Source organism: Trachemys scripta, chromosome 2 (assembly GCF_013100865.1).
Source record: "Trachemys scripta elegans isolate TJP31775 chromosome 2, CAS_Tse_1.0, whole genome shotgun sequence".
Lineage (NCBI taxonomy): Eukaryota > Metazoa > Chordata > Testudines > Emydidae > Trachemys > Trachemys scripta.
The window spans coordinates 201,377,857-201,403,043 of NC_048299.1; the positions used below are offsets into that span (position 1 = coordinate 201,377,857).

A 25,187-nucleotide genomic window follows, 5' to 3' on the forward strand; every position below is an offset into this window, starting at 1 on the left:
TAGATTATACCATCTCTGCTCTCATTTGGACTTACAAAGCTGACTTACCGGTCATTATTTCATGACCTGTTTTAACATCTCAACAACTCCTTTCTTTTCTTAAAAAGAAGAACAGGAGTACTTGTGGCACCTTAGAGACTAACAAATTTGTTAGTCTCTAAGGTGCCACAAGTACTCCTGTTCTTCTTTTTGCGGATACAGACTAACACGGCTGCTACTCTGAAACCTTTCTTTTCTTAGTGAATAAATCTTTAGTTTTCCAAAGGATTGGCTATCAGCTTTGGTTTTGGTGTGAGATCCAGACTATCCAAATGACTGGCCCTTTGGGGCTGGGAGTAACCTGATGTGTCGTGAATTTTGGTTTTAATAACCTTTCATTATAAAGTCCAGTCTGTCTGGGTGGTAAAAAAGAGGGGCTGGAGAGTCCACGGGTGACTGTCTGTGGCTTCATGGTAAGGCTAATGTAGAAATCCAGGGGTGCACACTTGTTACTGGTTTGGTGAAATCTAATTATAGAATATACCACCAGTCTGGGTTGCCTGCCCTGTTTCTGACAGTCTGACCGGAGACTGGCACTCACAGCTGTGAGCACTCCAGAGAGCGTGACAAGTATGATCATGAATATTTCAAGACTAAGCATATTAAATGCTGCTTTAAGTAATTACATTGAGCTGATTACTACTAATACCTCTGCTGAGTCAAATCTTTGTTCTCCATAGAGCTTTAGTACAATGTATACTAATCCTTTTTTAATAAAAACAAATCAATAGACATATGGCATGCATTCAGTTGAACTAAATTTGTTACCTTTGGGAAAATGATTAATAAAGTGTTGTTTTATTTGTGGCTTATCATTAATGATGCTACACAGCTTGTCAGAGACTCATTCTTTAGCAAACAACATACCATAGACCGGCACTGAAAACATAACCTTAAACCTTAATAAAAGTTAACTTAACAAAAGCCCATACCCACAATCTTACCCTCATCTCACCTACTGCTGTCCTATTCAATTTGCCTTGCTTCCTCATATGGTGTTTATCTTACTGTTTCAACCAGGTGAGACACAGGGAAATGGGGAAGGGGGGAGAGAGATGTCTGTGCTGAATATTTTGGCCTGATCCCATTCTGAAGCAGTCAGATAAACTGATATGAAAGGGCATCAGTCACTAGGAACAGATACAGAGAAAGCAGGGATTTTTCTATGAGCTGAAAATGGGAATCAGGGAAGGAAATATGTAAGAGAGTGAAAGCAAAGATTATTCTTATTTAAATAGTACATGGTCCTGATTCAGCAATGGGCTGAAAGTTTTGCATGTGTTTCAAGTGATGCCTGTTCTTAAAAACCTTGCTGATTCGGCCCCTATACATATACTACTGCATATACCATTAACATTGCCTTTAATAAATCATTAATTAAGTCCTTATCCAATAGTTGCAACCTACAAACATGATTTTGCTTCTCCACCTTGACTCATCCACTCATCAAAAATTCCTAAATGCTTAATTTTACATTTTCAAAAGTGGCCTTTGTATGAGATGTAGTCAGAACAGAGTGTGTGTTTTGTGTGTGTGTGATAGATAGAGAGAGAGAGAGTGCGTGTGTATGTGCGCTCATGCGCAAGTGATGTTTGGAGTTTGTGAGGACTGTGGTTATTTAGCTAGAGGAACACGAAGAAGTGGGCCAAAAATTAGGGTCACATTTCAAAAAGAAAATATATTTAAACATTTTGTTTGTAAAAGTTAGTAAATGATTCACTTGTGTAACAGGATAGATAAGGCCTGTGAAAGGCAAAAAGGTTTGTGAATTATTGAAGGAAGCCCCTTGAAGGGGGAAGCTGAGGCAGGGGGCTGCTGGCAGGACCACCGGGAAGCGGCATAGGGGGCATCCACTCATTGACAACTGAATATATTGCACAGAAAAAAATCAGTTGTCCTATGAACATTTGTTCTGTCAAAGGTGGATATTAAACAAAGGGATGTTTTTCCTGCTTTTAAGTTGAAGTTTCATTCAACCTTGACTGTGGAGTCTGTATAACACCTCCATGATGCACACACACACACAGTAGGATTGGGGTGAGACTCTGCACCATGCAGAGGAGGGGAACAAAAGACCTTTTAATTTTTTTTGTTTTTTTTGAGATTTATTGTATTTTTCTTGATTGAACTATAACTTTGGTGAGTTAGAATTTTGACGAGTCAATTTTTCCTTTCCCTAACTTCCACCAATCTCCTGCTAGCTTAACTCCTTCTAGAAATACAAACCAAAAGAACAATTCAAGCACTGGGAGTGGTGCTGTTGCAGTGTCAAATTTGTATTCTATCTTTTATATTTTTCTCGCTTGTGCAGGCTACTCATAATGAGTGATTCCATTAAATAAAAGACCACAAGTCCCTGTTGTGAGCTTTGCGAAGGGCAGCAGCAAGACAAACTATTCACTGCTTCTCTATTTTTCACCTGTTTGGAGACAAACTGAATTTCTTAGAGCAAACTGAATTCAGAACTCAATCAAGGAGGCTGGTATTGGGCAGAGGTCTGCTGATTTTATTCCGTTTTTCACAGGACTGAATTCATCTGCTGCCTCCTGAGCAGCTCAGGATAACAGATACTGGTTCCTCAGCAAGATGCCTTGTTCACCAGAAAGCTGTGCTTTCTGCAGGACCTATTTAAAAACACTTCTGTTGGCTGAGATCAGCTATAGAGCTCATCAGGAAGTGGACAGCTCATGAGGTCAATGCACATGGATGCCTAGCCTCAAGACCACATGGCTGAATATGACATAATTAAAACAAAAAACATATGTGGATGCCCCTAAAATGTCAACTCATCAAGAGGTATAGTTCATTAATATTAGGATGAAATAGTTTCTCTTTAACTATGGCCATGATATATGGTTGGCCACCCAGTTTTAGTTATTATTTTCAGGTATCTGACAGGAATTGGAAGATAAAGCCTGCAAATGGCAGGATGAACTATGTACTTAATGTCCATTTTGGGGCCACCCCTCCCTCCCCCCCATGGTTTGGCTTCTTTCACAGTCTTTAAGATTAAGCGATTTTTCCTGAAATCAGCCACAGAAAACTTCACTGGCCTCATTTTCAGAAGTGCTGAGCATCACAACTCTAAATGAAAGTGACCAACTCCTTTGAAAACCAAGCCCCAAGTGTCCATTATTTGACCTCAACAGCCGCTCCAGTACTAGAAGAGCTAGCAGCAATATTTGGCATCTGCTATGAGTATCCTTGACTTCGGGTGTGGAGTTGTCAGCCACTGAAGAAACCACCCCCAAACTTCAAGCCATTTCTGCCTCAAGGATGAATTTCTCCTTTACTTCAGCTGACAAATTTCCATGCCTCATGTCAGACAGAGACTATGCTGAGGAGATTTCCTGAGCAATGAGACCTAATTAGCAAGTCATTTGGATGGACTCAGGGGTTGTGCTTGTCAGACAGGGGAAAAAACTAAATACATACCATGATATTTCACAGCTGTCTACCTGTGGGTGCATTTATCATTCTTCCATTAAGATTTGTTTTCATAGCTACAGAGCCCAGGAGACTCCCTGAACTACCAATGGTCAACAGCAATATAAAGTATCTAGTAAGGAATCAAATTCTCACTAAGAAATGTTATTGCCATTGCATGTTACAGTATATACCATAGAATATAATTACAGCACTTTATAGCCTTTACCATTTTATTAATACAGGCAGGGAAATCTCTGAAAGCATTTCCTCAAAGGGCAACTTTCCTTCTGACTGAAGGATTACATCCAATATTTATCATAATTCATATAGTTATAAGATTAAAAATGCACCAAGAAGCTTGAAAATTACTGGCACTAATTGCCACACTTATACTGTATGAATGTGGAATGTTTTCTATATGCATTTATTTAGATTCACATTTGTTCTGATATACTCAGGGTATCCATTCTACAATCCGTACCTGCAGAACAAAACAGACATTACTCCTTATATCTCAGAGCATTTCCAAAAATTAATATTAGATTGCCAATGTTACTGAAAACCCTTTAGTCTCTAAAGCAATCTATGGTGATTTCTCCCTTTTTTTTTTTTTTTTTTTTTTTGACATTACAAATGGCTATAATTTATCTTATGACAATCATGCCTCTGACATGTTGTTATTGTTGTTTCTAGAATTCATCAGCTGGCTACAAAATACATTTGATCTTAGAAACGTGAGTATTTTTGTTGCTGTCAAGGGGATTTATGTATGCACATTATGATGGGTATATGAGTTTAAATCAGGAGCACTCAATGCAGAGCTTGTTTATGTGGAGACTTGCATGATGAAACCAAACAACATTTTTTATATACTGACTGTTGAATTCTGTAGAGACCCTTCGCTTCCCCCTCCAAACATCCCCCCCTCACACACGCAAGAGAAGTAAATCAGAAATTTCAGAGTTCAAGCTCAATTTACAAGAAATCCAAATATTTGAAAGGATGGAAATTCACAGTTAAGGTAGCAAAACACCTTCATTCTGCCTCTGGAGAGATGACAGCCTACCATTTCCTTCCTTCGACTATAGACTTTCAAAATATGCACCATAGAACACTGGCTTTGCAATTGCCTTTGTAACAGTAGTCTCTGATACTAAGTTTGATGCTTTGTCACTACACTGTTTTTTCCACATTAGTGCTATACTTTCATGATCTTGACCCTAGTAGTTGAAGGCAAGCTCTGTAACTAGTGAGGGGAAAGTGGGTCACCAACAAGCATCCTTAGGCTTACAGAGATTGAGGGTAGGACACTGTTCTGCTGCTTTCCCATGTCCTCCTTTTCCTCATTCCATTTCCTCCTTGCCTGGCTGGCACCTTCCATGCCCTCTTCTCCACAACCCATTGTATTGTTGAATGTTAGAATTCAGTAGGACCCTGTCCAATTCACTTCAGATTTGGCAGATTAAATTCTGTCTTTGCTCAGTGCTTAACATATAAGGACAATATTTGTTTGTTTGCACATTTTTTAATTGGGCAAGAGGCACAATAATCAAGCTTATAAAAGAAACTCAGTTGCAACCTTAACTATGTGATGTCTACTGCCACTGTGTGAGAATGCATTACCTGTACTGCCTGTGCAGTGTCAGATATCCCCAGTTCAGTTACACCAACACTTTAAAGGATCATATCTGGAAAGCATAACATTTTCCAGTTTGAAAACTCATTTTACAACAGTCCCTTCAAAATGAAAAGTTGTTTAGCCCCTAATTATCGGATATTTATCACAATATAATTTCTTATAATATGTTCATATGAAAAGCATATTTAATACCATTACAGCAATGAAACAAGGTTTTTTTTTAAATTAATTACTGTAATTTTAGTTTTATTGTTTTGCAACACAATGTCAAAATGCAGTGGTTTTCTTTTATTACATAGGAACAGATGGTATCTTTATAATCTAAGAATGAGGAATAGAAGAAAAACATATTAGTTTTTCCTAAAGTCAAACAGTTAAAAGACTTTTGCTTAATAGGATTTCAGAAAGGAATGCTTATACATATTTAGATGTAACATCTAACCTTTCACCAGCTGTGCTGGAACAATTTGTATAGTGGGGGTGTTGCCTGCCCAGAACTGGGCCCCGAGATGGCAAACAGGGTTCGTTGCCCGGTGTGCTTGGCACCAATAAAAGACACCGAGGGGAGAAAGCAATTCAAGTTTATTTCAGAGCTCTGAAATGGCACTAGGAGACCAGCATGTCTCAAATCAAGTGCAGCACATACAAATAAAATTTTCCCTTTTATATTCCAAGCAGTTTCTGTGTAAGCCTTTGTTCTGTTACTCCCTCTTACCCCTCCCACCCCTCCCTTCTGTAGCAGTTACAATTAGAAAAGTTCCCATTCGTCTGCTTATCTTTTGGCCTTGCAAGGCCTGTTTACAGCAGCTGCCTGCTAGAAAAGCTGACCCTTACATTTCTGCTTCAGCATGTAAGCAGTTAGCACAGAAGTAGGTGAGAGTTCACAAGATGGAATCACTGTGGTTCAGGTAGGCCCAGCGCAGAAGAGCTTCATCGGCACTTTTGGCCTTCCACTCTTCCGAGTTACCTGGTAGCTATGCCTAGTGACACCAACAGGGGTGCTGAGAGCCATTGAACCAAACCATAAACCCTATCTGATGGAAACCACTTCAAACCAGGGGGTGCTGCAGCACCCCTAGTTCCAGCAGCTATGTCTTTCATCACTGCAGAACTCAGTGAACCTCCAGTTTAGATTGCATATTTGGTAAGCAATAGCTGTCTCCTTGAACAATAACAGAGAGTAGCCCACCTCATAAAATAAGATGAGTTTATCAGAAGGGGCAGCTTGATGAGGGGATGATAACAGAACTCAAATTTGAATGTGAAAAGAATTAACTAGTGAAAAATAGGTTTAATTTTCTATGTTGTACCCAGACACCAGCAACACTATGGCAGAATAAATCAGGCCAAGGGGCAGCTTTTATGTAATATAAAGTAGAAGAGAAGGAATTAGATGAAAAGTTTTTCTTCACATAGGTGTGAGTCATGCAGAAGGCATAACTGGATACATCTAGGTGGAACAGCAAGTCTGAATAGCTCTAGAAAGGATTTAGGCCCTGACTCAGCAAGATACTTAATCATATGCCTGAATTTAAGCATACAAGTACCTGTATTGAAATCAATTATTTAAACTGCTAACAGCCAATTAATAGAACTGTCCACAGAACATTTTAGGAGATAGCTCCATTTAGGTCACTGACTACTCACATGGTCATGTTAGACACATACTTAAGTATCTTGCTTAAAGATGACCTTAAACAATTGTTTAATGAGAAATTTTTTGAGTTGGCTGCTAAAGGAATAAATTGATCTCTGCCCTAAAATGTTCCATGTTTGCTATTAACATCTTAACTGTCAGAAAAATAAAAGGTGTATTATTGGGGGTGGGAGGAAAGCAGACTTGCATCCTTTCTTTCTCAGTAAACAATGCAAATATTTTCTCTAGGAGAAATTATTTCTTTTAGAATCAAGGTTATTCAAAGCAGATATATATGAGACAGCTGAACACAGACTAAATTTCTAACAGCCCTTAATTGCATTCTTGTGATGTACTTCCATTCATGATCAGAACATGAGCTGTAAGAAAAGGCAAAGTGTCATAGACCCGGCTCTATTTAAGTTCACAGCTCTGAAATGATTTCATATTAATATTTGAAGAAAGTTTATTATTTATCACGCATATTGAAAGAGAATTATAATGCCAAATAGCCAGACAGAATGTGTGATAAATGATAATCTATTTGGCTAGAAGGAAAGAATGCATACTTGTAAGACTTAAATGTCTCTCTTAAAGACACTCTTCTCAGAAGAAATAAACCTTGAGAAATTGAACCTGGTGTCACATACATCTGTAAGGCACAGTAGTAAAACCAGAAAATATTACTTGAATGAAAATAAAGCTGTAAACTAGCCTTCAACATTGGTTGATAGTGCAATAAATTTGGAATAGCTGTTGCTATGGCTACAAACATATTACAGTGACCAATAACATAAAGGTGGCCCAGAGTTATTTACTACCTATGTTTTACGTGCTCTTCAGTTTTTGGAATGGTTTACTGCATTTGCTTACTGCTTCTAATAGAAACATGCAACAGTCTCAATTCAGCATTCCTAGAACACCCAAAATGCCAATTGAAATCAATGGGATTTGGGGGCACACAAGGCATACAGGATTAAGGCAACAATGCTTTAAATATTGTCTGAAATGGTGTATTTACGGGCTATGCTTAACAGGATGTTAGCAAGTTTAAATTTTACCAAACTCTGTGTTATAAAATTTTTTCACATAAACTAAGATCAATGGGAATGTTTTCATTACTGTTTTTCTTTTGTTTCAGTGGGGAATTATTGTTAAACAACCAACCAAACAAAATCCCCTTTTTCTGCACTAATTGGAAGCCACAATACATGAAAAACTAGTGCAGGTGCAGGAGACCCATAAAGTGTAACTGACTAGAAAATAACTATGAATAAAAGTGAAACTGACTTGGCTTTTTCCATTGGCCAAACTGAGAGCAATGAAAAAGTAAACAAACAGCACAATTACAACCGGGAAAAAAAAGAGATTTTACCAACTCCTTCTGTTGTAATAATTTAAAGCACTCTTTGAAAGCTAAGAAAAACTAACCTGACACAGTCCTGGTGATTATATTACAATATTAACTATGTAGTATGTTGGTCTTTGCACAAGAATATGGTCAGATCATCATCCTCACTCCAGGTACAAAGTTTCATCTTAATTGGCTCCTTGAGGATTTCCCCTGCATAGGAACATCCACTGGGAGGTTCAGAGGTGCTGTAGCAGCTCCTATGTCAAATTACCTCTCCTTCAGGTGGCATGTCCAGTGGAAAGGAGATATGGTCAGGCATCCTCCTTCCAAGATACTGGAAGAGCCTTTGCAGTTTGTGGACAACTGGAGTTGAGTTAGAGTGGCCATCAAACAGTGTACTTAATGGATGGAGCAAATTGCACACAATGTACGCACGTGAAGATGGGCAGGGAGAAACTGTGGTGCCTGAGGCACAATCTGCTCACTTTCTGCTGAGACAACGGAGCTCCACGCATCACACTGCACCTTACACAGAGCTCTGGCATAAACATATTCTGAAGAATTGATTTTTCACTGTACATTGTCATTTTCCAAGCAGACAGCCCCTAGTGGAGCAGATTCTCCTGATTCACAAGCTTACATTATTGTCCAGGGCTCAGCCTACTTCTTTGTTCATTTCTCAATATCAGCAGTCGATCATAAGTCCACTTGGGTAAACAGTGTATTTTCTTACGGTTAACTTCTACTCCCACTACAAGGTCTGCAGAGGCAGAGTGTTAAATATTATTATATGTTCTGAAGTGCATATACTATCCTGTAACTTATTTTTCTTTAGTTGTAAAAGGCAGAGCAATGCAGGATTTTTAAGAGGCAAAACATGGTCCTCACTAGCTTATTAAAGCAATAATGTTAAACCTAACTAACTTGATGGGGTCCCTTTGAGGTCCTTGTACACTTATTCTAGCAATAAGTTTGAATTTCCAGGATATTGCTTCTACAGCATTCAGTCCTATTTTGTTAATACTAGTCAAGCTCCTGTTTTCATTTCTGTGAGCCATGGCTCACAGTAGAAAGGAATGCAGGATGGTCACATTGCAGCAGGAGCCACCAGAGAAATTCAGGATGAGTCAGCAGAAATTGGACAGCTGTGTTGTCCAGTTGAGAGGGAAGCATGGGGGTTTGACAAACAATTAAAACCACCTAAGGTAAAAAAGAAACTCTACAAGACCACCGGGGTTTACCCTGTCTGTGAATAGAAACAAAAGCTGTTTTCAGTATAAGGTCAGAAGAGGGAGAAGCACTCTGTATTCCATTCACTGAGGGGAACCCCTGTGGAGCAAGGAGGCTTTCATGAATGTTTGGTTCCTGGTTCTGATGAAACCAGCCAGCTCTGGAAACAAACTTTTAGATAGGAAAGGTAACTACTAATACGTGTAGACCCAGGTTTGCGTTTTATGACTGTTTTGTGTTGTAACCATTTGCTTCCATCACTTTCATTTCTAGTTAAATCTTTATTCTTTCTTAAATAAACTGACTTTTGTTTTATTATAAGAGCTCCCAAGCACTGTGTGATTTTGCAGAAGTGGTGATGCAAGGTGAAACTGGGATCTGGAATTTCTGTAAGTAGCCAGTGTCAGTGGCTGGAAATCACAGGGGAATGATTGAAAGGGATTCAATAATTGGGGTGTGCCTATTATTAACCTAAAAGGAGAAAGGAGAGCTGGTATAGCCCAGAGAGGTGTGCTTGAGTGGCTAAAAGGCTGGTGCTGTCAGGGAGCTCTCACCCATTTAAAAGAAAAACTCCCTCATACTGGAGGCAGGGGCTAACAAGAATACTCAGTCCTAGGTTCCAAAGAACCAGAGTCATACTGCTGGCTACATTGCTAAATCCATATTCTTGTGCAAAGTGAAAATCTCACATATAAAATGTTTCTCATCCATGATAAAAACATTTCTAGGATACTGTGCCTTACAAAAGTTTAATCTTTTTGTGCCACTTGGTCTTTGGAAGTGGTTTTAAAAAATGGTCAGGACTTTCAGAAGTGACCAATGATTTTGAGTGCCTCAATTTTGGCAGGGGACCAATTTTCAGAGAGTGGATACTCAGAACTTTGTAAAAATAAGGCCCCTTTCTTGTGTCTCAAGTTGAAAACCCATAATCATTAGTCATTTTTGAAAATCTTGGTGATTGTGCCTTTTGTTATGTATATAAAAAAAGCAGTGTGTGGTAATACGGGAAAGGATTGTGTATTTTCTAGTTTTAACCAATCTGTTCCTACCTGGCAAGATAATGTAGGGGACTAGTGTGCAATCCCCTTTTCATGTTCCAGGGGACTTGGCCTGATTCTAGTCCAATTGTTTTTATCCAAAAATGAGATTCACAAAAAGTGAGTCTCCCAATTGGCCACCCACTGAGATTTTATTTAGTTCAGACTCCTGGATTTCTTAATCATAGAGGATCCTGCATAAAGCAGAACATCATCTCTTTTCAGAGGAAAAGATTTCCCTGCTGCATTGTCAATTTAGTTGGCTAAGACTGTTATCTCCTGATAGCTATGCAGTTAACGCATGCCACTGGTGAGCATGATGACCTTTAAAATATTAGAGAAATTGAAATTCAGTCTTTTGCAACAGAGTACATTTCACAAATATACAATTAATTGAGGCTGGTATGTGAAAGTGGCAGGAGCTGACCAACCTTTTGCTTCTGACTTAACAAAACATTTCAGAAAAATGTGAGTGATCTTTTTTAACCAAATCCTCTTCTTGTTTTTTCTGCCATGGTGCTAATCAGCACATCTCTCATTGTGCAGGGAAACTGGGAGGGGAAAGGTAGAGCCCCAGGAGCCGCAGAAATTGAAGAATACTACTTGGTAACACAAATCATGCAAAGATTCACAGCTGTAGTGAGGTCGAGGATCCTCAAAGAATCCAACAAGAGTTCAGTACAGATTTTTATTTGGGGGAGAGGGAATAAAATTTCTGTATATTTCAAGGGCTGGGGGAAAAAGAAAATGTTTAAGTGAAGGGAAGCTGAGAGACAGTGCCAGAAACAAAGAACACGATAAAGCTATTCTTGTCTGATTTTGTGCAACCAGAAAGTCATCTGATCTTAACAACATTTCACTTCTAATCAATCTCAAATATTAAATGAACAGATAGGGAATATTAATACAATAATTTGCTATTCATCATGAATAATAAACAGAATAATTGACTATCCACACATCTCGAGTTTGTAAATTAGCTCTCACGCTGAGTCAGAAAGCAGTGACCAGAGCAAATTCATCAAATGAACTGATGCAAGGATTATGTGGTAAATCCCTTACGTTGCTCATAAATCACCAGGCTTATTGGGTGAACTCAGTTCTCTGAACTTTTGTTCTTTCAAGCCGTTTGATTCATCTCCACCCTCTATTCACTCCCCTATCCCCCCGCTGCTATTTCACAAGAAAAAAGTACCTGAACCTGCAGGGTTTCTCCTTTGTATCTGTGCGTGAGAGACATACACAGACAGAGAGACTCATTACACACATATTCCCTTTGTGGATGATTTGGTCACTCAATACTTCCTAAATCTTCACGAGTGTTAGGACACTGAAGCACCAAATCAGCAATCAACGAGCTGAGAAACTTGTTTCACAGTGCCACCATGCACTTAGCATTTTGAGGTGGTGGGTATGTGAAAAAGAATGTTCAGCTTCCCTCATCCCACGCACTCATAACACCAGGAGGCACAATACCAGCTCAAGAGAAAGTTCTTTGAGAGGATTCTTCTCATTCCAACCTTTCTTCAGATTGCCTCCAGCTTCATTTGGTGCAGGGGAAGAGGAATTCAGTGTAAAGGGGACAGCTTTGGACTTAATATTTTTAGTCTACAAATTAGAATGGGGACCAGCCATCAGCTCTGCAGGCTTGCTCTGTACAGTATATAAGACCTAGAGTCAGTATTCAGTGGTCACTTGGCTATCTTAACCCAAACTTTCCAATGTAGATGAAAATTTCACCAATAGGAAAAATACAAGCGAGCCACCATAAGTTCACAGAAGCTAAAAGATAAATACATTTTGTGTACTTTGAATCGGGCTTTAAATATCTTTTGTCCTGTTCTACTTTCTGACATGAGGGCAGAAGGATATAACTCAATCTAGCTGAAATTTTTCCCTGGAAACTTTTTTCTAACAACAAAGAAAGCCATTTTATGAAGATGATTATTTGTGTGGAAATTTCATTTTAATTTTTTTCTCCAATATTTTGAAGGAAAAATATTGATGTTTGTTTTTATAAACCAAAACTGTTTTGGTTTTCAGTTTTTCAGTGATTATGTTCTGTCCCTGTCCCTTTTTTGATTTCTTCTCCTTCCCTTTTTAAGTGAAAAACAGAAAGAAAGAAAAAACAGGTGAGAAAGGGAATAAATAAAAGTAAAGAGAAAAAAAAAAAAGAGGAGGCAGGAACTCAAACTGGAATAGCAAAGCCTCTAAAAATTCAGGGTTTTTCTTTTTGGGTGCGTTGTTTTTAAAAAATGGTCACGCTCAACTTCTTTAGCAAATTGAGAAATTATTTTTGTGCAGCAGACTTACTATTTTTGATCTGTTGTCTATATAACTTTTCCTGCCTGCACAGGCTTATTATTGTAGAATTTAACATTGTGAACATTTGAAAGCAAGTTAAAAATGAGAAATGTTTTAGTTTAAATGTCACATTTGTTTTCAGATTTAACAGTTTTATTAAAGCTAATGTTAAAAAATTATATAATACACAGGTTAAGAAAAGAGTGTCTGTACATCTTGGTATAGTGCTTAGATTATCCACAAATACAAAGTTTGTTTTAAAAGTCATAAGTTACATGTAGTACATCAGCAATAAACCAAATTTAGGTGAATATATTTAACAATACAGTTTAGCTATTGACATCCAAGTATTTGGGTACATCAGTCATGAAAAGTTGTACAGAGAGAGTTGGTTGTGGAAAGCAAAATATGTCGATGAGTGAAGATTGTCCCTCAGTAATTGAGAATTTAGGATAGGTTGTCCATTTAAAAAATACAATCTATCAGAGAAGTATTTCAGTTACTTTCCTGACTGTTTTATTTGGGCATAAGCTTTCATGGGTAAAAACCTCACTTCTTCAGATACATCTGAAGAAGTGAGGTTTTTACCCACGAAAGCTTATGCCCAAATAAATCTGTTAGTCTTTAAGGTGCCACCAGACTCCTTGTTGTTTTTGTAGATACAGACTAACATGGCTACCCCCTGATACTTTTCCTGACTGTGCTTCTCATCTGCACTCCAGCTCATCTCTCCTGGTATTGCCAATGTCCGGTAATGTGTTCTAGATAGACCACCCTCAACCACCTGATGGCATCTGATACCATGAGTTGCTGCATCAGCTGAGCGTAGAGTTGACCGATTCTGCATTCCCGCAACACTCGCTTGTTACTGGGGTCCCATCTAACAATCAGCACATTTGTCTGAACCTGGTAGCCCTTAGCTCTCAAGGTTTCGGCCAAAGAGGCATATTTCTCCACCTTTTGAGCTTGGGCATCGCGGAAGGCCAAAGTTCTGTTCTCAAAGGGCACTGTGACATCCACTATCATGATCTTCTTCTGGTCCTCATTGGTGATGATGTCCGGTCGCAGTTGGCTGTTGGTTCAGGAGATGGCAGAGTTCACTATTTACCCATGGCCTGATCCAAAGTACAAAGAAGTCATTGGAACTTTTCCACAGACTTCAGTGGACTTGGGCTCAGGTCCTCATTCTTTGTTAGACATATTTACATGTTGTACAGTAAGCTATATAAAGCAAATTGTACCCATGTCTTAAACTACACGAATAATACAGATTAGAAAATGCAAAACTAGTTTATCAATTTTAGAGATCCTTTGGTTATCATTAGTAGAACTCCTTTGGATTTGACCTGACAGGAAGCAGAAATATACATTGATTTCTTACAATATGTGCTGTTAACCTAAGAAAGAAGCCCTAAGTCTCTGGGGAAATCCTGATTAATATAACAATCTTGCCAGCCCCAAAACCAACCTTTTTTATACTAATTTCTGAAACACTCTTGAGAACTTCATTTGTTAAGTCTCAAAAAATCAATCCCAAAGTCTTTATTAAAAATGCATCTGCATTAATTAGTTATATAACTTCTTCATTATGCCACGGCACAGCAGATCAACATGAAAGAAATGGGTGCTTTACTCTTATGTGAGGAATAAGAAGAAGAGTTGGGATTGCAATACACTTTCTGATAATTTGGCAGATATCATTGCACTGTAATGACACACAATAGGAACAGACATTATCTAGCCAGCTGCAGTAATATAGCAAGTTATTTTATATAGCTACATATCCAGACAATAAAAACACAGTTGGTCTTTTTAAAACCAGAGGTCTTTGGGGGAGAAAAAATATTCTGGATTTAAACAGATAAACTTTGTATTTTGGCAACAGTTACATTCTGCCAGGGAAATGTCAATGTAAAACTTAAAGGGGCACTGTGAACTTGATTTGAGTAACTTTAAAATATTCCTGTTTTGGATACACTGTTTAAAGAATTAATTTTTAATGATCTAGTCCTTTGTTATTGAAAGGTTCATCTGCTTTCTTTTGGATTTTTATAAGGCTTTTTTCAGAAAAAGAGAAACGAACTGAGGTGGATGATGGTCTTGTGTTTAAGGCAGTGCACTGGGACATCAGGGATAAATCGTCATCTCTTCAACAGATTTCCTGTGTGACCTTGGGCAAGTTACTTAGGCACAGATTTTCACAGGTATTAAAACTGTAACTCATATTGGTTTCAGAGGAAATTAGTCACCCAAATATCTTGAAAAATCTCCACTCCCTGTGGGCGTAACAACAATTCCTTTATTTATTTTGTAGGGTTTTTTTTCAGTTGTCAGCTCTATTGGAGTAGGGGCTGTATCACTCTATGACCAGATCTAGATTAGGGCAATAGCTAACAAGTTTTGAAATAGAAACTATTTTCTTAATCTAGGAAGGTCCTGTATGTTTGTACAGCGCCTAGTATAAAGTGGCATAGATCTGAATTGAGGCCTATAAATGCTACCATGATGCCAATGTAAGCCCCATAACTAGAAGGCATAGAGGGATAGAACACTCTACTCCTTCTGTAAGGAGTGTTAACTTTTTGTTAACACCATTTACATGAATTATAATGTTGCCTACCCATTGTTTGACATAGTTACTTTAGTTGAGATACGTCTAAGTTCTGATCGTTACTGTGACTGTACTCATGAAAGGACATAGGAATGGTGCAGGATATGCCCTGGCGTAAGTGGGTCAGTGTCACTTCACAAGCAGTGGACTCTGATTAGATAACAAGATTTAAACTCAGACGGGGTGGGGAGTGCTGTTCTAGAGATCAGGAGCTCTGATCCGGGAACAGGCACACAATCCAAGCGTCCTGTGGGGCTCAGGTATCTCCATGTACTCAGCCCTGTGTGGAGCAATTTTGTAGGGCTTAACTAGCAGTGGGACAGCACAGAACTGACTTCATAGGTAGGCTCAACCAGGCCAGCAACCATAGTGCAGAGCTGATTTTCGCAGCAAGGTCTGACCAGTAGTGGCAGCAGTTCAGAGCAACTTTGCTGTGCCCCAACAGGTGCCTGCAGTGCAGGTGGCAGCAGTGCAGAACTGAACCAGGTAGCTGAACATCCAGGGCCAGCCACAACATTTTGGCACCTGAGGCGGGGAGCTCAAATGATGCCCCCATGTCCCCTCGCTTGGGCCAAAACTTTGAAAGATCTCAATTCTGCCTTCTTCCTGTTCTACTCCTCTCATGGTACTGCTCTGCTACTTACCCCAGTAAAGAACTAACAACTTAAAATGCCTTGTTCAAAAATTTTTTAAGTAAGACTTAACTTTCAAATGCCTGAACAGCAAATGTAACTTTTCTTGTCTGCATAGTAAACACTGGCATTTTTATCTCTTTGAATAATCAAAGTGGTGCTTTCTGTGCCTTCTTGGTTCAAAGACTTGAACTGCTTCCTGAAGGTCCACAGTCTGGGCCAGCTCATGCGCTATTGAGATGGTTGCAAGCCCGACCAGCCTCTCCTGTGTCATTGTGGAGTGTAGATGGGTTTTTATTAACTTCAGCTTGGAGAAGCTGGATTCTCCACTGGTATCTGTTACAGGAAGTGTTAGAAGTATGCGCAGAGCAACAAAAGCATTTGGAAAGAGGGTGGTCTTACTTGTGCACATATATTTCAGAATAGCCTTTGGAGTTGATCCTGCCGAAATGTATCTTGAAAGGGCTTTTGGTTCATTACCTAAATCACTCACATCAATATCGCACATGTCATCATGTGTCAACACTGTCTCTAGTGCCCTGCATTCCTATTGTAGGTCTTCAGATATAGTGTGGAGTTTTGGAATATCATACAACATTCCAAATATACTGCTGTGTTCCTTGAACTGCATGAAATGTTCTTCAACTGACTGTATTGCACAATCTAGCACCTGATTAAAGAATTCAACTTTGAATTGTTGTTTGGGGTCTCTTATGGGATTATCCTATGCCTCGTAATCAAAATTTCTTCTTCTTTGGTGACTCTTGTATTCTTGAATGGGTGGGAAAATAGCTTCAGTGTGAAGTTCCTCTGCCAACTTCTGTGCACTCTTCAGAACGTTTTGAAATCCCTCATCTGACTGGTAAGACTGTAGGTATGACTTTGCTTTGTCCAGTTGTTACATTGCTCCAGATATATCAACGTCAAGACCTTGGAGTCTCTTGCTTATAACATTTCAAACAGTATGTCATGCCACAATACTAAGTTACACAGAAATTTGAAGTCATTTGTTCCATATGGCTGATGTCAGGTGTGCAGTCCAGAATAACAGAGTACTGTAATATCTTGCTGACTTCAGGTCTGCCACAATCTTCTGTTTGACTTTTGTTGCCAGTAACTGTATGATCTCATTTTGAATTGTTTTTCCAAGGTAGTGGTGTGTGTACATTTCTTGGGTGATGACTCTTCTTAGATGCTCCTGGAGTACACCATCAAATTCAGCCATCAGCTCCACAATTTTAAGGAAGTTTCCATTGTTTGGCACATACAGCTGATCTGAAGTGCCATGCAGTGCTAGGTTTTAGGTAGCAAGCATTCTCACAATGGCAATGAGCCTTTTCAGAACATTTTGCCAGTAAAGAGACTCTGATGCAATCTTCTCTTGATGCTGATCATCTATGATGGCCTTTAACCTTAGTCTCATCTCAAGCTCTTTCCACCTCTGGAATGCTCTCTGGTGATTTGCTGCCTTCACATGGCATGCCATATTTTTCCAGTCTTTTGTTCCAGCCACACTGGGTTCTACAGGAACATTAGACTGGAAGAGTTTGGAACAAAAACAGTATGCAGCATTCTGGGTTTTTGAGTATATAAGCCATGGCCTCTCCACCATTGGGGATTTCACACCAATAATGTGTTGGATGGAAACTTTTATTTTCATTATCTTTGGGGAACATGACGTTTTTCATTTGCTGTGGCCCATGCAGTACAAGGAAGTCCCTCAGGCTACTGCTCAAGTGGGTTTCACAGTCCTGGATCATATAGACTTAAGGAACTAAACTCAGCAGCAGCTGTTTCTTGTGCCTCCACCACACTCTTCTCTGATCTACATTTTTCAGGAATGTGCATGGTTACATCCATTTGAGATGGAGATATGGATGCTGCAGTAGCTGCCTGGTCACCTGCACTCTGACTAACTGGAAGATCAGGCATCTCCTCACCACTCACATCCTCACTGGGGCCGGAAGACTCACCATGAACATTTGTGTCTATGTATCTCAGGAGAGCTCCTTCCTGCTTAGATAGAAAAGCTTCCTTTGCTTTCTTTCTTTTTCTGAATGCTGCCCCAGAGGGGCGTTTTCTTCTTTCACTCATGACTGCTGTTATGTGCCAGCGATAGTGGCTCTCAACACTCAATTGAAGGGGACAAATAAGCCGGCTGGTAGCACGACCTGAGTGAGGGAAGATATCAGCGTCTTAAGGGCCTAACTGGTTCCTACTACTTCAGTTTACTGCCTGTTCTCCTCAAGTGGGTTCAGGGAAGCAGCAGGAAACAGGAAGCTCCCTGAGAAGCTGGTGTTAATCAGTCTAGGCTCCTGGAGGTGCTAGAGAGGTACATAAGAGGGTCCTCCTCCTCTCTCTCCCTGCAGCTCCTGCTGCTTTCTATTATTCCCTCTCACCTTTTCTCCTGCCTGCCTGTTATGTCTTTTGTGCCCTCCTTCCTCCAGCACAGAACTCCACCATCTCTGTGCATCTAGAGCAGAGAGAATACATATGCACCAGCAGCAGACACAATTTTTTACACTCTGGGTCCTAGTGGCGCCGTCCCCCTCCCCCCCAGCATTCTGACACCTAAGGCAGCCGCCTCAGTTTGCCTCATGGTAAGGCCAGCCCTGTGAACATCAGAGCAGGAAAGCGAGGTGTGGACTTCACTGGACTGGAGCAGTGCCATGAAGAAGAGCTCTCCCACTGCACCAGATTATTACTGAGTCTAATTGTACCTGTGATTGGAGTTTTAGTTGGGTAGGGATTGTTGTGTGGCTAAGTTCTGAACCTTAATAAGCTGGACAATTAATACATTCCTAATACTGATTTTTGCTCCTTTTAGCATGTGTGTGTGTGTGAGAGAGACGGGGGGGGGGAGGGGGGGAAATTGGTTAGTGTGTTGCTTTTGCTTTGTTTTTTTCTCCAAATAAAACATTTGTGATTCCATGTTCCCAAGGCCCGTGACTGGGGAAGAACCACCTGTAAAGGGACCAGGGACGTTCTACTTTAATTTGCCAGAGCCAGAAACAGGAACGCAGATCTGGATGGAGGCTCAAATCATAGTCTTATTGAGTGTAAAAAAAAAAAAAAATAGGACTTTCTAGAAACACTGAACCTGACCCATATTGCTGTCAGAAGGGTTACATAAATAACTACTATTAATAATAACTATATTGGGAAAATGGTGAAACTGGCTACACACAAAGTGCTCTGCCAAGTGAGCAATCTGAAAAAAGAACTCTTCTCTCATTTATTGTAACTGTAGGTGCTATTTTAAATATTGCAGTTAGACAATATTGAGACAGAAATGTTATTTACAAGTTGGTGCCCTGTTAACGTTATGACTATCATGCAGCGGCTGCAATTGCCAATAAACTCACCCAATAAAAACATGCTATTGGAAACATTTTCACAAAACAAACATGCAGAGCTAAGCACGAAACCATCATAGTCTGAATAAAGCAGTGAAATAATAGACCACATTTTTCATTGCAGATGGATCCTTGTAATGTTTACAGGATGCAACAATTACTTAAAGTTCCTGCTGGAAATGAGGTTACATTTTCCCTTCAGAAAATTTCAGAGACACTATCATTTTTCTTAAATGTTCCAAGCCTCTTGGAATGACTGTCTTTCTTTCTCAAAAAATAAATAACCCTTCCTGGTTATAGTTATTCTTCAGATTTCTGACAAATTACAATCTGACATGGCAATTAGTTTGGCTTAAAGATAGACATGTCAGACACATCACTTGATCAATGGCAAGTTAAAGTGTCAGAATGTAAAATAGAATTAATTCAATCTAGGCTATGGCTGCAGACTTTCCCCATGAATACTGTAACGATGACTAAACAAGGACACATGAGCCTAAAAAAGCCCCAGCAGTATTGAAATGGTCCATTCCTCAGGTTTATTCTGTGCTGTTCTCTAACACTAGGCTTTTCAGAGTGCTCTGAGTATCTTCAAATGAACAGCTGCCTGAAATTCTCCTAACCCCACAAAAATATCCACCTCATGGTCAGTCTGCCCTTGCTGATGCTGTAATTGCTCTGAAGTCAGGAAAGAGTGGTAGGGCCAGATCAGGGGACTAACAGAAACGGCCTGGGAGCTAACAAGAGTCACCTGTAAGCATGAGTCAGTAGCAATTCTTTATCTTTGTGTGGGGCTTGAACACCCAATATTAGGGTGACTACAGAGTCCTGTATTCTTGTGCAGGAGCCTGAAATCCGCCACCATCCTCTTACCATATCTTTATTGGCACTCTCAGATGAGAGGCCATATATTGACAGGGCATGGAGATTTAATCACTCTCTCCAATTCCAGAGATGGTCCCTGTAGACAACCATTCACCACTACCACTGCTTCTGCTGTACAAGTTCACTGGATAAATAGAGGACCACGGTCAAAAGGGCTGTCAATCTGGCATCTTTCACAGGACCTGAATTCTGAGAAGATTAAATTATTAAATAACTAAATATATATTTTTGAAAAAGACTTGGTTGAATAAATACATTTGTGATGCTTCATGTGCTCAGTTTTGGATAGTTAAAGCATTAATAATACATGTTTGTTTTAGAAGCAGACTTGATCTAAGTCACATTAATAATAATAATATTGGGTATACGGAAGGAGGAATACTGCTGTGTGTTTGACAAGGGAGGATGAAAGGAAGGAAATGCAATGTGTCTGATAGTTAAAGGATTTTTATTAGATTATAGGGATAATAAGAGCTCTTGTTAGTAAAATATCAACTTTTTAACTCCAGACCACTACTCTATTTTAAATTAACTATGAAGTTGGTTTCATATTAGATCCCCCATTCTGCAAACACTTGTTGCACACTGTGATGGGGTTCCCGGAATACAACCTGAGCTGTAGGACCACTGAGCCCTCTGTCCCACCAACCTGGAGTATCCCTCTCATGCTGTGATAAACTATAAACCTCTGGCAGGCATTGCACTTACACAGACATCCACAGGCAGGGACACACCCAACTGCTTCTCCCAGCCACTCATGAACCAACAATAGAGAGGCTCCAGCCAATTCCCCCCAGCTCCCCAGCCTTACACTACTGGAATAAACTGTCTTGCCCTGGTCAGAAGCCTGACCAATGTAAGTTTATTACCCAGTCTGCCCCTTCCTCAATGTGAAGAGGTCACACACTAGCCTTTGTAACCTGAGCTGAGATTTCCTAAGCACTTCAACCAAAACTCACTGTTTTAGGTAAAATATAAAACAGATTCATTAGTGACAGAAAGACAGATTTTAAGTGATTATAAGTAGCAACTGTAGAGATCAAAGTCGGTTACCTAAGAAATAAAATAAATTTGCCGTCTAAGTTCTATAAACTAAACAGGATTTGAATCAAGCAGTGTCTTACCCTGATAGATGATACAAACAGGTCACAGAACTTCAGTACATAGGCTGGAACTCTCCTCCAGCCTGGAACCACCCTCCCCAATTCAAAGTCTTTGTCCTCCTGATGTGTTGAGACTTCCCATCTTCATAATTTCTTCCAGCTTGCTGGAAAGATCTATGCTTGTGACATGGAGGTCCATCCCCATTGGTCAAGCAGCCACCATTGTCTACGTGGTCTGACTGAGAAGCCTTCTGGGATGGTCGCTGGGAGTGTGGATTCCCTTTAATGAGCTATCAGTGTGTCTGGCTACTTCATTGTAGTACCTGAAAGGCTGGTTGTGAGTGTTCCCAACCTCACAACATATTTCAGTAACACACACAGCAAAACTTCATAACTTCACATACAATGACAGCACATACAATCCAACAGGATACTAATGTTTAAAATGATACCTCACAAGACATACATTATACAAAATACATCATAATTATATGACAGTGGTCAATATGGGGGTTTCAGGTGCTGCTTTGCGGTACAGAGTGCCAGATACACATTTCACTTTAAACAAATGAACTTTTAAGTTCAATGAATGTATTTACATGTTATAAGTTAAACATGTGTACAAATCTTTGCAGAATTGGTTTCTTAGTCCCTAGTAACCACATTGCCCTCATCAAGCATAATAAAAGAATATCTCAAATTGATCTGTTAGGACTAAGAGCTAGAACTGGGTGTCTCCATATACATGTAACTCCTCTGCATGTTATGCACATGAAGTCTAGAAGCCTTTCTATGTAACAGAGTTGAGTGTATGGGACTATGATATGTTAAATGGGTGAAAAGATTAAGGGATTCATTTTCATTAGCCCATTTGAACTCTGACATTCTGCTTTCATGATATATATTGAATTCTCAGAGGAAAATGTTACTTATAACTCTTTAGTCTCACTTTGGCAAACACAGAAAAAGCCTCTTGCATAAAGACTAACTTTTGGATAAAAATGATCCATGTAGTAAAACCCAGAAATTTGCTTCAACATTTTTCATGACCTTTTATTCGCTTTCTGTGAACATCTGTAAGAACACATTTTGGTTTGCAATAAGTTACACAAGAGAAAGTGTCATTAAAATGTCGCTGATACTTGTGTGAATATTCATTTGTGCCTTAAGTCTTTGTGTGGTTGTCTTGGAAATTCTTTAGATAGAAGGGAATGATCCAGTCCAAGAGTGCTGAAACTAGGGGTGCTGGGGGTGTGGCAGCACCCCCTGGTTTGGAGTAATTTCCATCATATACAGGGTTTATAGTTTTGTTCAATGGCTTTCAGCACCCCCACTACACAAATTGCTCCAATGCCACTGATCCAGTTGGGGAGCAGAAATTCCATGTGACTTTGGGGATCAATAATGCAGCATAAGAAGCTAGTTCTGATTACAAATACTCAATAGTTGTGGGCAAGAGTTGGTGAGCTAGCCATAGGATGAAACATGTTCACATAAACTAGTCACTGAATAATTTCTAATGACAAAAGCTGACGTCTGATCACAGAACTAATGACGATAAAGAGGGGCTGAACTTATTGAATAAATTGTTAACAGTCAAATTAAAGAAGAAAAAATATTTTGGCTCCTTTTTAGAGCTAATACTAACTTTGTACTCTTTCTGACCTTATATTGCAGGAAAAGAATAGTTGCTTCATAAAGTCTTCATGAAATCATCCTACATTTTCCTCCATGGGATTCTCCATCACTATTTAGAGTTTACCACATTTCACAGTGGAAAACCAATGCTTTGTAAATCTCTTCTTAGTTTTTCGAACAATGTTAGCATTTGATGTATAATGTTTGTCTAAGATATAAGTAAATCTGGAGAAGGCAATTAAAATAAAGTTCTCAAGTTTACAAAGGTTTCGAGCTTAGGGCAAGCTTAATTAAAGTCAATCATGGAAAACAAAGCACTTAGCACTGCAGTCCTCCACATTTGTCAGACTTGTGAATCATGGGAAGAGTTAATTAGAATCAAACGAGGAAAAAGTAAACATTAAGAGTTCTTTCTGGGGTTCATTAAATTTGAATAAGTCAAAATATGTACCGGTAATATTCAACTTTGTAGCTATGACCCACATTTCTCTGCCTTCTCTGACAATCTTTGTACTACTGGATTAAAATACACGTAGGGCCTGATTCTCTTTTACAGAGAAGAGGATCCTGGAATGAGTTGTAAAACAAACTGCAGTCTACAGGCCTAATTCTCATTTACACTAAAGCCACTTTCCACCATTATGGCAGTAAAGGGGAAGTAAATTATATATACTCCTAGCTTAAGACCACTTTACACTTCCATAATGTGTAAAGCAACCTTAATAAAAAATAAATCTCCTGCTTTCTTGTCTCAGCATGTCAAGTCCGAGCAATGCCCTGTTTTCCAAGAGTATGGCAATCCATGAATGAAGGTTCTGGAAGTATGGCTAATAGTCACCTGGTATACTGCACTGGCATGCTAGCATTGTGTTTACTAAACATTATAGAGATATGAAGTCCTTTATGTCAGGGTTTCTCAACTGAAGGGTCACGTGGCAGCTCCTGTGGCTGGCTGGACTCACCTCCCTGCTCCAGGCACTGCAACCTCTGGGGTCCCAGTGCCACTCAGGTTTGGCCCAGCCGTCATGATGACAGGAGTCCAGGTAAGCCAAATTTGAGTGAGTGCCACTGCAACCCCATGAGCCAGGTCACAACTCCCCTCACACAAATTTGGTCCAGTCAGGGGGCGGGGCCAAACCTGAGCAGCACTGAAACACTGGAGGTTGCAATGCCCGGAGCCGAGAGGTACCAAGCCGAGAGGTACCTGAGCAGCACTGAAACACTGGAGGTACCAAGCCCAGCTGTGCCTATGGTACAGGAGCTGCCACTCACCACAGGGTGAGTGTGAGGCAAGCTCCAACCAACATCATGACCCCAGGGCCTCCACACCCAAACTATTTACTAGGTCGCAACAGGCCATAACATTTACAAATGGGTCCTGAGCCCAAAAACGCTGAGAATCACTGCTTTATGTGCTCTCTCATAAGTTGTAATTTATTATGTATGCTGCTACGTTACAGTGCAATACTTAAAGAAAAGAAATGAAATCTCTATTAAACTTGTTCTGCCAGGCAAATGCCATTGGGAGAGTTTATATAAAGTCTTCAGCAGGGAGAAAAGGGCAGCTCATTACCTATTGTACATTAACGTTTAAAGAGCTATGGCAAGATATTAATCTTGAAGGGAAGGAACAGGAAGAAAAGCAGAGCAAGATCCTACATCAGAAGACAGCTTTAGCAATGACAAATCAGAACAGCGCTGGTCCTTAACAAGGAAAAAGGAGATGCTGTTTTGTTTAAATTATCCCAGCAAAGGCAGCTGGCCTGATGAGAAACATGTGTGATGTAAGAAGGAGCATTCATAATGATGTTAAAGTAATGCTAAGAAAGCATGACAATTTGTGGAGTTAAATGTGAATGTCTACTCGGAATTCAACCAATGTATTGTGTGAGTGGGATTCAGACTTGCTGTGGTTATGCAATGGTTCTACAATGGAAAACCTGTGCAAGCGGCCCAAATTAAAAGGCGACTTTTACTGGATGATTATTTTCATAGCTAGACCTACAGGACAGAAGTCTGAAAATTAACATTAGAGCAACTCTGATCATTCCTGAAGGTAAACGGAACAGAACAAGGAGAATAATACAACAACATAATTCAACTGGAGGGAAAGCTAATTTCCTGAAAGAAAATGTTATGTTGTCCCAAGAGTCTGAAATATTTCATAAATCATGTCCTTGTAAGTAGCCCAATTACTGCAGCATCTCTTTAATTCTCTAACAGCCAAGTTGTTTTCTGTATTTTTGAATGGAGCATTATTGTTCTCAGGCAAATTTTTCATTCCTGAGAGTGAT

The 25,187-nt window shown here is 39.6% G+C and overlaps 1 long non-coding RNA gene across 1 annotated transcript; it reads left to right on the plus strand.

Moving 5' to 3' along the window:
• The first annotated feature begins 984 nt into the window (after positions 1–984).
• LOC117871636 lies at positions 985–23,952 on the plus strand. Its single transcript, XR_004644311.1, has 4 exons — positions 985–1,059; positions 4,162–4,202; positions 14,725–14,872; positions 22,933–23,952. It is a non-coding gene; the product is annotated as an uncharacterized LOC117871636 (long non-coding RNA).
• The last annotated feature ends 1,235 nt before the right edge of the window (positions 23,953–25,187 follow it).